The sequence below is a fragment of the Cervus elaphus genome, chromosome 7, assembly GCF_910594005.1.
Source record: "Cervus elaphus chromosome 7, mCerEla1.1, whole genome shotgun sequence".
NCBI classification, from domain to species: Eukaryota; Metazoa; Chordata; class Mammalia; order Artiodactyla; family Cervidae; genus Cervus; species Cervus elaphus.
In genome coordinates this window covers 6179417-6193915 of record NC_057821.1, presented here as the reverse complement: position 1 = coordinate 6193915, position 14499 = coordinate 6179417, and positions in this window count along the sequence as shown.

Here is a 14499-nt window from a genome sequence, read left to right as displayed (position 1 = left end):
CAGCAAAAACAAGACTGGAACAAAGTTCAGATCATGAACTCCTTATTACAAAATTCAGGCTTAAATTGAAAAAGAAGGGAAAAGCACTAGACCTAAATAAAATCCCTTATGATTACACAGTGGAAGTGAGAAATAGATTCAAGGGATAAGATTTGATAGGCAGAGTGCTGAAGAACTGTGGACAGAGGTTTGTGACATTGTACATGAGGAGGTGATCAAGACCACCCCCAAGAAAAAGAAACAAAAAAAGCAAAATGGTTGTCTGAGAAGACCTTACAAATAGCTGAGGAAAAAAGAGAAGCTAAAGGCAAAGGAGAAAAGGAAAGATATATCCATCTGAATCCAGAGTTCCAAAGAATAGCAAGCAGAGATAAGAAAGCCTTCCTCAGTGATCAGTGCAAAGAAATAGAGGAAAGGGATCTCTTCAAGAAAATTAGAGACACCAAGATAACATTTCATGCAAAGATGGGCTCAATAAAGGACAGAAATGGTATTGACCTAACAGAAGCAGAAAATATTAAGAAGAGGTGGCAAGAATACACAGAAGAACTATATCAAAAAGATCTTAATGACTCTGATAACCACAATGGTGTGACCACTCACCTAGAGCCAGACATCCTGGAATGCAAAGTCAAGTGGGCCTTAGAAAGCATCACTACGAACAAAACTAGTGGAAGTAATGAAATTCCAGTTGAGCTATTTCAAATGCTAGAAGATGATGCAGTTAAAGTGTTGTGCTCATTATGCCAGCAAATTTGGAAAACTCAACAGTGGACACAGGACTGGAAGAGATCAGTTTTCATTCCAACCCCAAAGAAAAACAATGCCAAAGAATGTTCAAACTACTACACACTTGCACTCATCTCAGACACTATCAGAATAATGATCAAAATTCTCAAATAGAGGCTTCAACAGCAGGTGAACTGTGAACTTCCAGATGTTCAAGCTGGATTTAGAAATGGCAGAAGAAGCAGAAATCAGATTGCCAAAATCCATTGGATCATTGAAAAACCAAGAGAGTTCCACTAAAACATCTACTTCTGCTTTATTGACTGTGCCAAAGCCTTTCACTGTGTGGATCACAACAAACTGTGGAAAATTCTGAAAGAGATGGGAATACCAGGCCACCTGACCTACCTCCTGAGAAATCTATATACAGGTCAAGAAGCAACAGTTAGAAATGGACATGGAACAATAGACTGGTTCCAAATAAGGAAAGGAGTACGTCAAGGCTGTATATTGTCACCTTGCTTATTTAATATATATGCAGAGTACATCATGAGAAACTCTGGGCTGTATGAAGCACAAGCTGGAATCAAGATTGCTGGGAAAATTATCAGTACCCTCACATATGCAGATGATACCACCTCAATGGCAGAAAGTGAATAGCAACTAAAGAGCCTCTTGATGAAAGTGAAACAGGAGCGGGAAAAAGCTGACTTAAAATTCAACATTCATAAAACTAAGGCCATGACATCCAGTCCCATCTCTTCATGGCAGATTGATGGGAAACAATGGAAACACTGACACGCTTTATTTTGGGGGGCTCCAAAATCACTGCAGATGGTGACTGCAGCCATGAAATTAAAAGACTTGCTCCTAGAAGAAAAGCTATGACCAACCTAGACAACATATTAAAAAGCAGAGACATTACTTTACCAACAAAGGTCCATCTAGTTTTAGCTACGATTTTTCCAGTAGTTTTGTATAGGGGTGAGAGTTGGACTATAAAGAAAGCTGAGCACTGAAGAATTGATGCTCTTGAACTGAGGTGTTGGAGATGACTCTTGAGAGTCCCTTGGACTGCAAGGAGACCCAACCTCTCCATCCTAAAGGAAATCAGTCCTGAATATTCATTGGAAGTACTGATGCTGAAGCTGAAATTCCAATACTTTGTGATGTGAAGAACTCACTCATTTGAAAAGGCCCTGAGGCTGGGAAAGCTTGGAGGTGGGGGGAGAAGGGGATGACAGAGGATGAGATGGTTGGACGGCATCACTCACTCAATGGACATGAGTTTGAGTAGATTCTGGGACTTGGTGACGGACAGAGAAACCTGGCATGCTGCAGTTCATGGGGACACAAAGAGTTGGACATGACTGAGTAACTGGACTGGACTGAACTGAACTGAACTGAACTGATGCAGAGTACATAATTCAAAATGCTGGGGCTGAATGAAGCACAAAATGGAATCAAAATTGCTGGGAAAATTATCAGTACCCTCACATATGCATATGATACCACCTCAATGGCAGAAAGTGAATAGCAACTAAAGAGCCTCTTGATGAAAGTGAAACAGGAGCGTGAAAAAGCTAACTTAAAATTCAACATTCATAAAACTAAGGTCATGACATCCAGTCCCATCTCTTCATGGCAGATTGATGGGAAACAATGGAAACACTGACACGCTTTATTTTGGGGGGCTCCAAAATCACTGCAGATGGTGACTGCAGCCATGAAATTAAAAGACTTGCTCCTCAAGAAAAGCTAAGACCAACCTAGACAGCATATTAAAAAGCAGAGACATTACCTTGCCAACAAAGGTCCTTCTAGTTTTAGCTGTGGTTTTCCAGTAGTCATGTATGGGTGTGAGATTTGGACTATAAAGAAAATTGAGCGCTGATGAACTGATGCTTTTGAACTGTGGTGTTGGAGAAGACTCTTGAGAGTTCCTTGGACTGCAAGGAGATCCAACCAGTCCTTCCTAAAGGAAATCAGTCCTGAATATTCGTTAAAAGGAGTGATGCTGAAGCTGAAGCTCCAATACTTTGGCCACTTGATATGAAGAACTGACTCATTTGAAAAGACTCTGATGCTGGGAAGGTTGAAGGCAGGAGGAGAAGGGGACGACAGAGGATGAGATGGTTGGATGGTATCACTGGCTTGATGGACATGAGTTTGAACAAGCTATGGGTGTTGGTGATGGACAGAGAAGCCTCACGTGCTGCAGTCCATGGCATCACAAAGTCACACATGACTGAGCAATTGACCTGAAGTTATGCAATTGTTAGAGTTCTATATCCTTTGTCACATAGATCTATATTTTTACACCATCTTTATGAGGTAATTGTTTTACATGTTCATATAATCTGGTTCTTACTTTAAGCTGAGTTTCTATCACTTGCTTCAAGCTTACAAACATTTTCTGTTTTTTCTCTCTTAGAAATACTTGTTATAAAGCAGTATGTTATGTAGACTATATGAGTAACTAAATTTCCAAGCAGAAAGACAATGAATTTAGAAGGATGAGTGCTTCCTGTTTTTCTTTTGAATTCTATTGAAGTATTTTTGATTTCTAACATTGTGTTAACTTATGCTATACAGCAAAATGATTCATTTAAACATGTACCTATTCTTTTTCCTGCTTTTTTCCATTATGGTTTGTCACAGGATATTGAATAGAATTCCCTGTGCTATACAGTAGGACCTCATTGTTTATCCATCCTATATGTAATAGTTTGCATCTGTTAATCCCAAACTCCCGAACCTAGAAGGATCAGTATTTTATAATATTGTAAATATCTATTGCTATAGGTCCTCTGTAGTTCTGAATCTTGCAAAATATTTTATATTTGCCTACATGAAACATGTACTTTTTTTTCCCTGGCAAATTATTTGAGAGTCAGCCAACATATCAACTATCATATGAAATTCTCTTTGTCTGCCTCAATCAGACTCAGCCCATCTTTCTTTTGTTTTTTCCTTTTGTGTAAGTTTCACTAGATTTCAAAATATTATTGTTTTTATTGCAATGATTCTTTTAAGAGTTTATGTGTTGATCTCAGTCAGTGAACTCTAAATTCTTGAGGACAGAGACTATGTCTTATCACCTAAACTTGTAAGAGATGTTCCAATATTTATTTTTAAATAAATAAATTAGTCAGATATTCTTTATTCCTTACATCAGTGTTTCACAAAAAGTGTTCATAAGAATAGTATTAATACTATCTTTGAAAGTGCCTATGGTAAAAGAATTTCATTGCCAAATATTTTTTGTGGTATATATTTTCTTACTAGGAGTTCAAAATGTGTATTAGTCTGTTAAAAAGAATAGAGAATTCCTACAATAAATAAACCTATTTAAATTTCTTTAACTCAGTATTTCCCAAATATAAATGTAAATCTCTCCTTTTTTTCCTAGAACACATATTAATGTCCTGTGGATGTGGGTTTCTCTGCAGTGAGACTCTAGGAAATGCTATGCTGCAACATTTCTGTTGTTAAATGTGCACGCAGAGAAAGCAATTAAGGGGATGAACTATAATTAAATGTATGTGATTTGGTAGGCTATTTGCAGCTAAAGCAAAGGAAGTAAATTCTAAATAGTTAAATTATTTACCCATGTAGAAAAATGTTATTTGTTTGTATTAAAAACACAGGTTCTAGATTAAGAGGTAAACTCTGTTCTGTGTAAGTTTTCACAGGGAGAAGGTTTTGCAGTTTGACTTGTCTCAAAATGAATATAATAACAAAATTAAAAAGTCACTTTAAAATAATCAAATCAATATAATTCATAAATTTAGCACAATTGTCTGCTATATGTAATATGTGACACCTCTGTGGTGTCTTGGTATTTAATTCCAGGGTGTTAAATATCTCCAGGGGTAGGTCATCAGTCACATCATAAAATCAGTTGTCTTTTAAATTTTGACCTCATGTAGGATTATGAATTTGACCATGAACTTTATGCTTCAAATTTGGATTGCAATTCTCTTTTTCTAAAGAAACTCTGTTCTTAAAGGGTGTGATTTTTTAAACTGCTGAAGTTACTGAAAAGCACTTACTTGGGTAAATGAAAAATTTTAGTTGATAACATTTGTCCTGAAATAAAACTTGACATTTAAAAATCAGTCTTATTCATAATTTACAATGGAAAAGAATCTGAGAAAGAACATATATAACACAACATTGCAAGTTAACTATATTCCAATTTTCAAAAATAATTTAAGAAATCCACTTTGGACATCTAACCTCCAAATTATAAAAGAACAAATTTGTGTTGGATTATATCACTAAGTTTATTATAGCAATTTATTATAGCAGTAACAGGAAACAAATATAGCTAAAGACAAATTATGTTAAATATTTTTTCATATGTTTACTCACCTTTACATCTTTGATGAGAGATCTGTTCAGATCAATTGCCTACTTATTAAATTAGGCTGTTTACCTTATTGTTGAATTTTAAGAGTTTTTGTATTTTTTGATATGGGTCTTTATCAAACGCTTGGTTTTTTTTTTTTTTTTTTTGCAAATATTTCCCCTAGTCTGAGTCTTGTATATTCATTCCACAAATACCTTTGTAGAACAAGTTTAATTTTAATGAATTCTAACTTTTTCTTTCGAGGAGGAGCCAAGATAGCGGAGGAATAGGACGGGGAAACCACTTTCTCCCCTACAAATTCATCGAAAGAACAATTGAACGCTGAGCAAACTTCACATAACTTTTTCTTTCATGAAAAAATTCAGTCTATATAGTTGCCATGGTAAGGATGAGTCAATATGAATTTAGCAATGAATACATTAATTATCTCTGATATTACTAAAATCACATATTTTATTAACTCAAAGAGATTATTTAAAGAAAATACCTTTTAGGTGAATAAAACACTGAAATAAATTTCAAATAATAAGCTATCTTTATTTATTCCTTCAAGAGATATCAGCTAATTATGTAAGAAAACAGAATGAATACCAGTGAATGATTAATTCTTAGAGTATATGTGTGGATAGCAAACCAGCTTAGTTTGACTTTTGTGTGTGTGTGTGTGCCAGGAAATATTATTTGATGGGTGTTTTTTTAACATGCAAAAAAATGAGTTATTTTATGCAACCATGTCATTTATAGGGGGTGGGGGTAAAAATAAACAAAAAAACATAATTCAGTCCAGAATGCTTAGGAATTCTTTCTCTCTGTCTGTCTGTCTCCCTGCCACCACCCCGCCCCCCTTTTTTTTGGCTGCATGGTCACTTGGATCTTAGTTCCCAGAACAGATATTGAACCTGTACCCTCTGCAGTGGATGCAAATAGTTCTAACCACCATAGAATTCTCAACTTTAGATTTCTTTATGCTGCTGATCCAGACCCAGTTCAAATGCATTAAAATAGATTCTGCAAACTCTTTACTCATGTAAAAACCATCAATACTACAAAGAAAAGAAGCAATTTTCAATTTTCTATGTATCTTATTTTGTTCCTTGGGAGAAGAGGTCAAAGGAAAGTAAACTTCCATTCAAAGAAGCGTCATACCAAGGAGAACATCTCTAATAGTGAGAAAGTGAAAGTGAAGTCGCTCAGTCGTGTCCGACTCTCTGCGGCCTCATGGACTGTAGCATACCAGGCTCCTCCGTCCTTGGGATTTTCCAGGCAAGAATACTGGAATGGGTTTGCATTTTCTGCTCCAGGAGATCTTCCCAACCCAGGGATTGAACCTGGGTCTCCCGCATTGCAGGCAGAGGCTTTATCGTCTGAGCCACCAGGGAAGCAGTAGGAATAAGAGGAAAACACTACACTTTTCTTCCCTTCTGAACGATTAAATTACCTGAAATCAGTACAGGTATAACATGAATGACTATGAAATCGCCAAGAGTTAGGAGGAAGTATTAGGCACTCTTAATTTAAAACTATCTGTAAGAAATACAGATAGTATTTCTGTATTTCTCTGTAACAGATGAAGGAGAAGATATGGGACAAGAAAGAAAAATAACTCTAGCTTTGTACAGACTTGTGAACCACATACTTTTGCTTTTTGAAAATTGCTTTCCACAGAGCTTTTTCCTGTGCAAATATTATTAATCATAATTATATGATTAATATAAATATAGACTGGGACCAGAGCTGGATATTTAACAAATGAAGTTTATGGGTGAAGAAAAAGAAAGATAAGTTTATCTCTAACCGCTGGGAGATGCAATGCTTTTTTCATTTTTTTTTTTTTTATTATTATTATTTTTTTTTTTCCAGTGGGTTTGTCATACATTGATATGAATCAGCCATGGATTTACATGTATTCCCAATCCCGATCCCCCCTCTCACCTCCCTCTCCACCCGATTCCTCTGGGTCTTCCCAGTGCACCAGGCCGGAGCACTTGTCTCATGCATCCCACCTGGGCTGGTGATCTGTTTCACCATAGATAGTATACATGCTGTTCTTTTGAAATATCCCACCCTCACCTTCTCCCACAGAGTTCAAAAGTCTGTTCTGTATTTCTGTGTCTCTTTTTCTGTTTTGCATATAGGGTTATCGTTATCACCTTTCTAAATTCCATATATATGTGTTAGTATGCTGTAATGTTCTTTATCTTTCTGGCTTACTTCACTCTGTATAATGGGCTCCAGCTTCATCCATCTCATTAGGACTGGTTCAAATGAATTCTTTTTAACGGCTGAGTAATATTCCATGGTGTATATGTACCACAGCTTCCTTATCCATTCATCTGCTGATGGGCATCTAGGTTGCTTCCATGTCCTGACTATTATAAACAGTGCTGCGATGAACACTGGGGTGCACGTGTCTCTTTCAGATCTGGTTTCCTCAGTGTGTATGCCCAGAAGTGGGATTGCTGGGTCATATGGCAGTTCTATTTCCAGTTTTTTAAGAAATCTCCACACTGTTTTCCATAGCGGCTGTACTAGTTTGCATTCCCACCAACAGTGTAAGAGGGTTCCCTTTTCTCCACACCCTCTCCAGCATTTATTGCTTGTAGACTTTTGGATAGCAGCCATCCTGACTGGTGTGTAATGGTACCTCATTGTGGTTTTGATTTGCATTTCTCTAATAATGAGTGATGCTGAGCATCTTTTCATGTGTTTGTTAGCCATCTGTATGTCTTCTTTGGAGAAATGTCTGTTTAGTTCTTTGGCCCATTTTTTGATTGGGTCATTTATTTTTCTGGAATTGAGCTGCAGGAGTTGCTTGTATATTTTTGAGATTAATCCTTTGTCTGTTTCTTCATTTGCTATTATTTTCTCCCAATCTGAGGGCTGTCTTTTCACCTTACTTATAGTTTCCTTTGTAGTGCAAAAGCTTTTAAGTTTCATTAGGTCCCATTTGTTTAGTTTTTCTTTTATTTCTAATATTCTGGGAGGTGGGTCATAGAGGATCTTGCTGTGATTTATGTCGGAGAGTGTTTTGCCTATGTTCTCCTCTAGGAGTTTTATAGTTTCTGGTCTTACATTTAGATCTTTAATCCATTTTGAGTTTATTTTTGTGTATGGTGTTAGAAAGTGTTCTAGTTTCATTCTTTTACAAGTGGTTGACCAGTTTTCCCAGCACCACTTGTTAAAGAGGTTGTCTTTTTTCCATTGTATATCCTTGCCTCCTTTGTCAAAGATAAGGTGTCCATAGGTTTGTGGATTTATCTCTGGGCTTTCTATTCTGTTCCATTGATCTATATTTCTGTCTTTGTGCCAGTACCATACTGTCTTGATGACTGTGGCTTTGTAGTAGAGTCTGAAGTCAGGCAGGTTGATTCCTCCAGTTCCATTCTTCTTTCTCAAGATTACTTTGGCTATTCGAGGTTTTTTGTATTTCCATACAAATTGTGAAATTCTTTGGTCTAGTTCTGTGAAAAATACCGTTGGTAGCTTGATGGGGATTGCATTGAATCTATAGACTGCTTTGGGTAGAATAGCCATTTTGACAATATTGATTCTTCCAATCCATGAACACGGTATGTTTCTCCATCTGTTTGTGTCCTCTTTGATTTCTTTCATCAGTGTTTTATAGTTTTCTATGTATAGGTCTTTTGTTTCTTTAGGTAGATATACTCCTAAGTATTTTATTCTTTTTGTTGCAATGGTGAATGGTATTGTTTCCTCAATTTCTCTTTCTGTTTTTTCATTGTTAGTATATAGGAATGTAAGGGATTTCTGTGTGTTAATTTTATATCCTGCAACTTTACTATATTCATTGATTAGCTCTAGTAATTTTCTGGTAGAGTCTTTAGGGTTTTCTATATAGAGGATCATGTCATCTGCAAACAGTGAGAGTTTTACTTCTTCTTTTCCTATCTGGATTCCTTTTACTTCTTTTTCTGCTCTGATTGCTGTGGCCAGAACTTCCAACACTATGTTGAATAGTAGTGGTGAGAGTGGGCACCCTTGTCTTGTTCCTGATTTCAGGGGAAATGCCTTCAATTTTTCACCATTGAGGGTGATGCTTGCTGTGGGTTTGTCATATATAGCTTTTATTATGTTGAGGTATGTTCCTTCTATGCCTGCTTTCTGGAGAGTTTTAATCATAAATGAGTGTTGAATTTTGTCAAAGGCTTTCTCTGCATCTATTGAGATAATCATATGATTTTTATCTTTCAATTTGTTAATGTGGTGTATTACATTGATTGATTTGCGAATATTAAAGAATCCTTGCATTCCTGGGATAAAGCCCACTTGGTCATGGTGTATGATTTTTTTAATATGTTGTTGGATTCTGTTTGCTAGAATTTTGTTAAGGATTTTTGCATCTATGTTCATCAGTGATATTGGTCTGTAGTTTTCTTTTTTTGTGGCATCTTTGTCTGGTTTTGGAATTAGGGTGATGGTGGCCTCATAGAATGAGTTTGGAAGCTTACCTTCATCTGCAATTTTCTGGAAGAGTTTGAGTAAGATAGGTGTTAGCTCTTCTCTAAATTTTTGGTAGAATTCAGCTGTGAAGCCATCTGGTCCTGGGCTTTTGTTTGCTGGCAGATTTTTGATTACAGTTTCGATTTCCTTGCTTGTGATGGGTCTGTTAAGATCTTCTATTTCTTCCTGGTTCAGTTTTGGAAAGTTATACTTTTCTAAGAATTTGTCCATTTCATCCAAGTTGTCCATTTTATTGGCATAGAGCTGCTGGTAGTAGTCTCTTATGATCCTTTGTATTTCAGTGTTGTCTGTTGTGATCTCTCCATTTTCATTTCTAATTTTGTTAATTTGGTTTTTCTCTCTTTGTTTCTTAATGAGTCTTGCTAATGGTTTGTCAATTTTGTTTATTTTTTCAAAAAACCAGCTTTCAGCTTTGTTGATTTTTGCTATGGTCTCTTTAGTTTCTTTTGCGCAATGCTTTTTTCAAACATGGTGATTCCCACAGAAGTATTTTAGTACTTTGTTAGCATTTTTAAATGATTTATTAGTAGCATTTACTCTAGATATAGTAAAATCCACAGATACTTCTTATGTCTATATACACAGCATTATCATTGTGAACATTTCAGTAATTTACAGATTTTGACTTAGTTTCCCATTTTTTAATTTAGAAGATCAATGACTTGAAATCACACTATATTCATTTCTGCACATTTATATACCAACAGTACTAAAACGTACTAAATGTAGTACAAAATGCACACTTGACTATAAATCATGCAAAAGTAGAATGCCCTTCACTGCAGGGTCCATAATCTCTATAGTTGTGACCTTGTTTTTTAAAATGCCTGTTTCACAAAGGAAAACATAATCTGTGTGTGTGAGTGTGTGTGCGTGTATGTGTGTGTGTGTGTGCTAAGTCACCTCAGCCATGCCCAACTCTTTGCAATCCCATAGGATTTTCCAGCGAAGAATACTGGAGTGGGTTGCATGCCCTCCTCCAGAGATCTTCTCAAACCAGTGGCAGGTGGGTTCTTTACCACTAGCACCACCTAGAAAGCCCCAATCTGTGTGAGAAATAGTCAATTCACTTAGAATTTTGTTCTATAATCTAGCAGAGAAGTAAGGGTTGTGAGTGGTCACCTAATGTGGGTATTAGTTGTATTGTTGTCTCAAGAGGCCTAAAGGAACTTGTGAGGGGTGACCTATAAAAAGTCTGGCATGTGAAGGATTGTCAGTTGAACTATCTCATTCGACATTTTCTTTTCAGATGTACCTCTGTTTATTTTTTCCCAACAAACTAAACTGTAAACATTTGAGTAAAGATACTATCTTTTCTAGTCTTGGTCCATTGAAAAGAAAAGAAAATGAAGTATCAGAAGAACTTGATTTTAGTTTTGGTGTTTGTGTTTATTTTCTGCTGCTGCCAAAACAAATTGCCACAGATTTACTTTAGTTCAGTTCAGTCGCTCAGTCATGTCCGACTCTTTGCAACCCCATGAACCGCGGCACACCAGGCCTCCCTGTCCATCACCAACTCCCGGCGCTTACCCAAACTCAAGTCCATTGAGTCAGTGATGCCATCCAACCATCTCATCCTCTGTCATCCCCTTATCTTCCTGCCCTCAATCTTTCCCAGCATCAGGATCTTTTCAAATGAGTCAGTTCTTCGCATAAGGTAGCCAAAGTATTGGAGTTTCAGCTTCAACATCAGTCCTTCCAATGAACACCCAGGACTGATCTCCTTTAGGAAGGACTGGTTGGATCTCCTTGCAGTCCAAGGGATTCTCAAGAGTCCTCTCCAATATCATAGTTCAAAAGCATCAATTCTCCGGCTCTCAGCTTTCTTTATAGTCCAACTCTTACATCCATACATGAGCACTGGAAAAATCATAGCCTTGACTAGATGGACCTTTGTTGACAATGTAATGTCTCTGCTTTTTAATATGCTGTCCTGGTTGGTCATAACTTTCTTTCCAAGGAGTAAGCATCTTTTAATCTCATGACTGCAATCACGATCTGCAGTGATTTTGGAGCCCCAAAAAATAAAGTCTCTCATTGTTTCTATTTGCCATGAAGAGATGGGACTGGATGCCATGATCTTAGTTTTCTGAGTGTTGAGCTTTAAGCCAACATTTTCACTCTCCTCTTTCACTTTCACCAAGAGGCTGTTCAGTTCTTCTTCACTTTCTGCCGTAAGGGTGGTGTCATCTGTATATCTGAGGTTATTGATATTTCTCTCGGCAATCTTGATTCCAACTTGTGCTTCTTTCAGCCCAGAGTTTCTCATGATGTACTCTGTATATAAGTTAAATAAGCAGGGTGACAATATACAACCTTGACGTACTCCTTTTCCTATTTGGAACCAGTCTGTTGTTCCATGTCCAGTTCTAACTGTCGCTTCCTGACCTGCATATGTTTCTCAAGAGGCAGTCGGCTGGTCTGGTATTCCCATCTCTTTCATCTTTCAGAATTTTCCACAGTGTATTGTCATCCACACAGTCAAAGGCTTTGGCATAGTCAATAAAGCAGAAATAAATGTTTTTTCTGGAACTCTTTTGCTTTTTCAATGATCCAGCGGATGTTGGCAATTTGATCTCTGGTTCCTCTGCCTTTTCTAAAACCAGCTTGAACATCTGGAAGTTCATGGTTCACGTATTGCTGGAGCCTAGCTTAGAGAATTTTGAGCATTACTGTACTAGTGTCTGAGATGAGTGCAATTGTGTGCCGTAGCTTGAGCATTATTTGCATTGCCTTTCTTTGGGACTGGAATGAAAACTGACCTTTTCCAGTCCTGGGGCCACTGCTGAGTTTTCCAAATTTGCTGGCATAATGAGTGCAGCACTTTCACAGCATCATCTTTCAGGATTTGAAATAGCTCCACTGGAATTCCATCACCTCCACTAGCTTTGTTCATAGTGATGCCTCCTAAGTCCCACTTGACTTCACATTCCAGGATGTCTGGCTCTAGGTGAGTGATCACACCATCGTGATTATCTGGGTCATGAAGATCTTTTTTGTACAGTTCTTCTGTGTATTCTTGCTGCCTCTTCTTAATATCTTCTGCTTCTGTCAGATCCATATTATTTCTGTCCTTTATTAAGCCCATCTTTGCATGAAAAATTCCCTTGGTATCTCTAGTTTTCTTGAAGAGATCTCTAGTAGTTTAGCTTAATCCAATAGAAATTTATTAGCTCTGAATTTTGTAAGTCAGGAGTCTCAACTCCTTTCTTTTTGAGAGACTGTAATCAAAGAGTCAGCTGAATAGGCTCTTACTAGGATGCTTAGAGTCTAAGAAAGAATCTGCATCCTGGGTGACACAGATTGTTCCCTGTGGGTGTAGGACTGAGTTTCCCATCTTCTTGCTGTTCTTCAGCTGTGATCATCAGCAGCTTCTAAAGGCTGTCCACATTTTCCAGCTCATGCCTTCCTTTCTCATCTTCCAAGCCAGTAAAGCTAGTCAAGGGCTTCTCATCCTTTACCTTCCTCCTCCCACCACCCCTGTCCATCTTCCTCTTGGCTGCATTTCTCTGGGTAGCTCTTCTGTCTCCATCTTCTGCTTCTAAGAGTTCATGTGATTACACTGGATACACCTGACAGTCCAAGCTAATCTCCCTATTTTAAAGTCACCTGTCTAGCAACCTTAATTTCATATGCAAAGTCTCTTAACAGTAGTGCCTAAATTAGTTTGTGATAAAATAACCCAAGGAAGGAAAGCTTGGGAAGAGAACACAACTTTGAAATTCTGCCTATAATAATTTTAGTAGGAAAAAATTGTGTGATATTGGACAAAGAAAGAGACTTCCCTTAGATTCAGTTTCCTATTGCAAAATTAAGAAATTAGACCAAATATATGTTAACTTTCTTTCCAGTTCTGTGTATATACCTAAAATCTCCTGGCTTTTGCACAGGACAAACATTCAGTTAGCATCCAATGAATATTTATTGTTTGAGATGAAATAAATGCCCATGATTGGCAAATACTACCCTTATATCATTTTTAGTTGTCTTTTATAAAACTACATTATATTAATAAAAGTGTGTATTACTTATTATATTTCATTATGTATTTAAATAAAAATTCCTATAACATTGTAAAAGAATAATACTGGCAATATTAAAAAAAATGACACACTCCATCACCCCATTCTCTACCCCTGGGTGCTTTCCCAGAACTGGCAAATTGTCCTGTTTACATCATCCAATGTTATAGTTATGACTAAATAATATACTTCTCTGTTTTGATGTAGAATGTACCTATTGCTTATGCCACCGTAAAGAAGGAGGAATTCACCAAAACTGCACTCCACTGCCCCCTTTCACTCACATCCCAAGTGACTGTGGCAGATTTTATTTTCCAAGATAAGATCTTTCATCCCTTATCTACAGTGTGATGCTGACTCCCCTTCCACTGAGGTGTGGGATGCTCATTCCCTTCCCTTGATCTCACATGCTTGTGAAAACAGCAGAAGTAATGTAGCATGACCTTCAAGGGTAGGTCATAAAAGACAGCACAGTTTTCTCACGGTTCCCTTGGGATGTTCATTCTTGGAACCCACCCACCAGACTCTGAAGAAACCCTGATGACAAAGAGGGGCCATGTGTAGGGTTCCAGCCAGCAGGCCCAGCTGAGGTCCTTGCTGATAGCCAGGATGAAACTCCAGACATGTGAGGAAGCCTTGGAGATTTTGTGAAGTCCAGTCACTATGTGATAGTCGGCACTGAGAAATCCAGAGTAGCTGAGGCAAGTCAATACCCAAACCACGAGAGATAGTGATAACATGCTTGTTGTTTTATGCCATTAGGTTTTGGGTCGACAATAGATAACTGGGACAATTATATCTGCATTTTATATTAAGTGCTATTGTCTCAGGATTCTGGTTAGAAATTCCATCATAGTTTGTTGGATTTGATGAATATTTTTTCTGAATTTA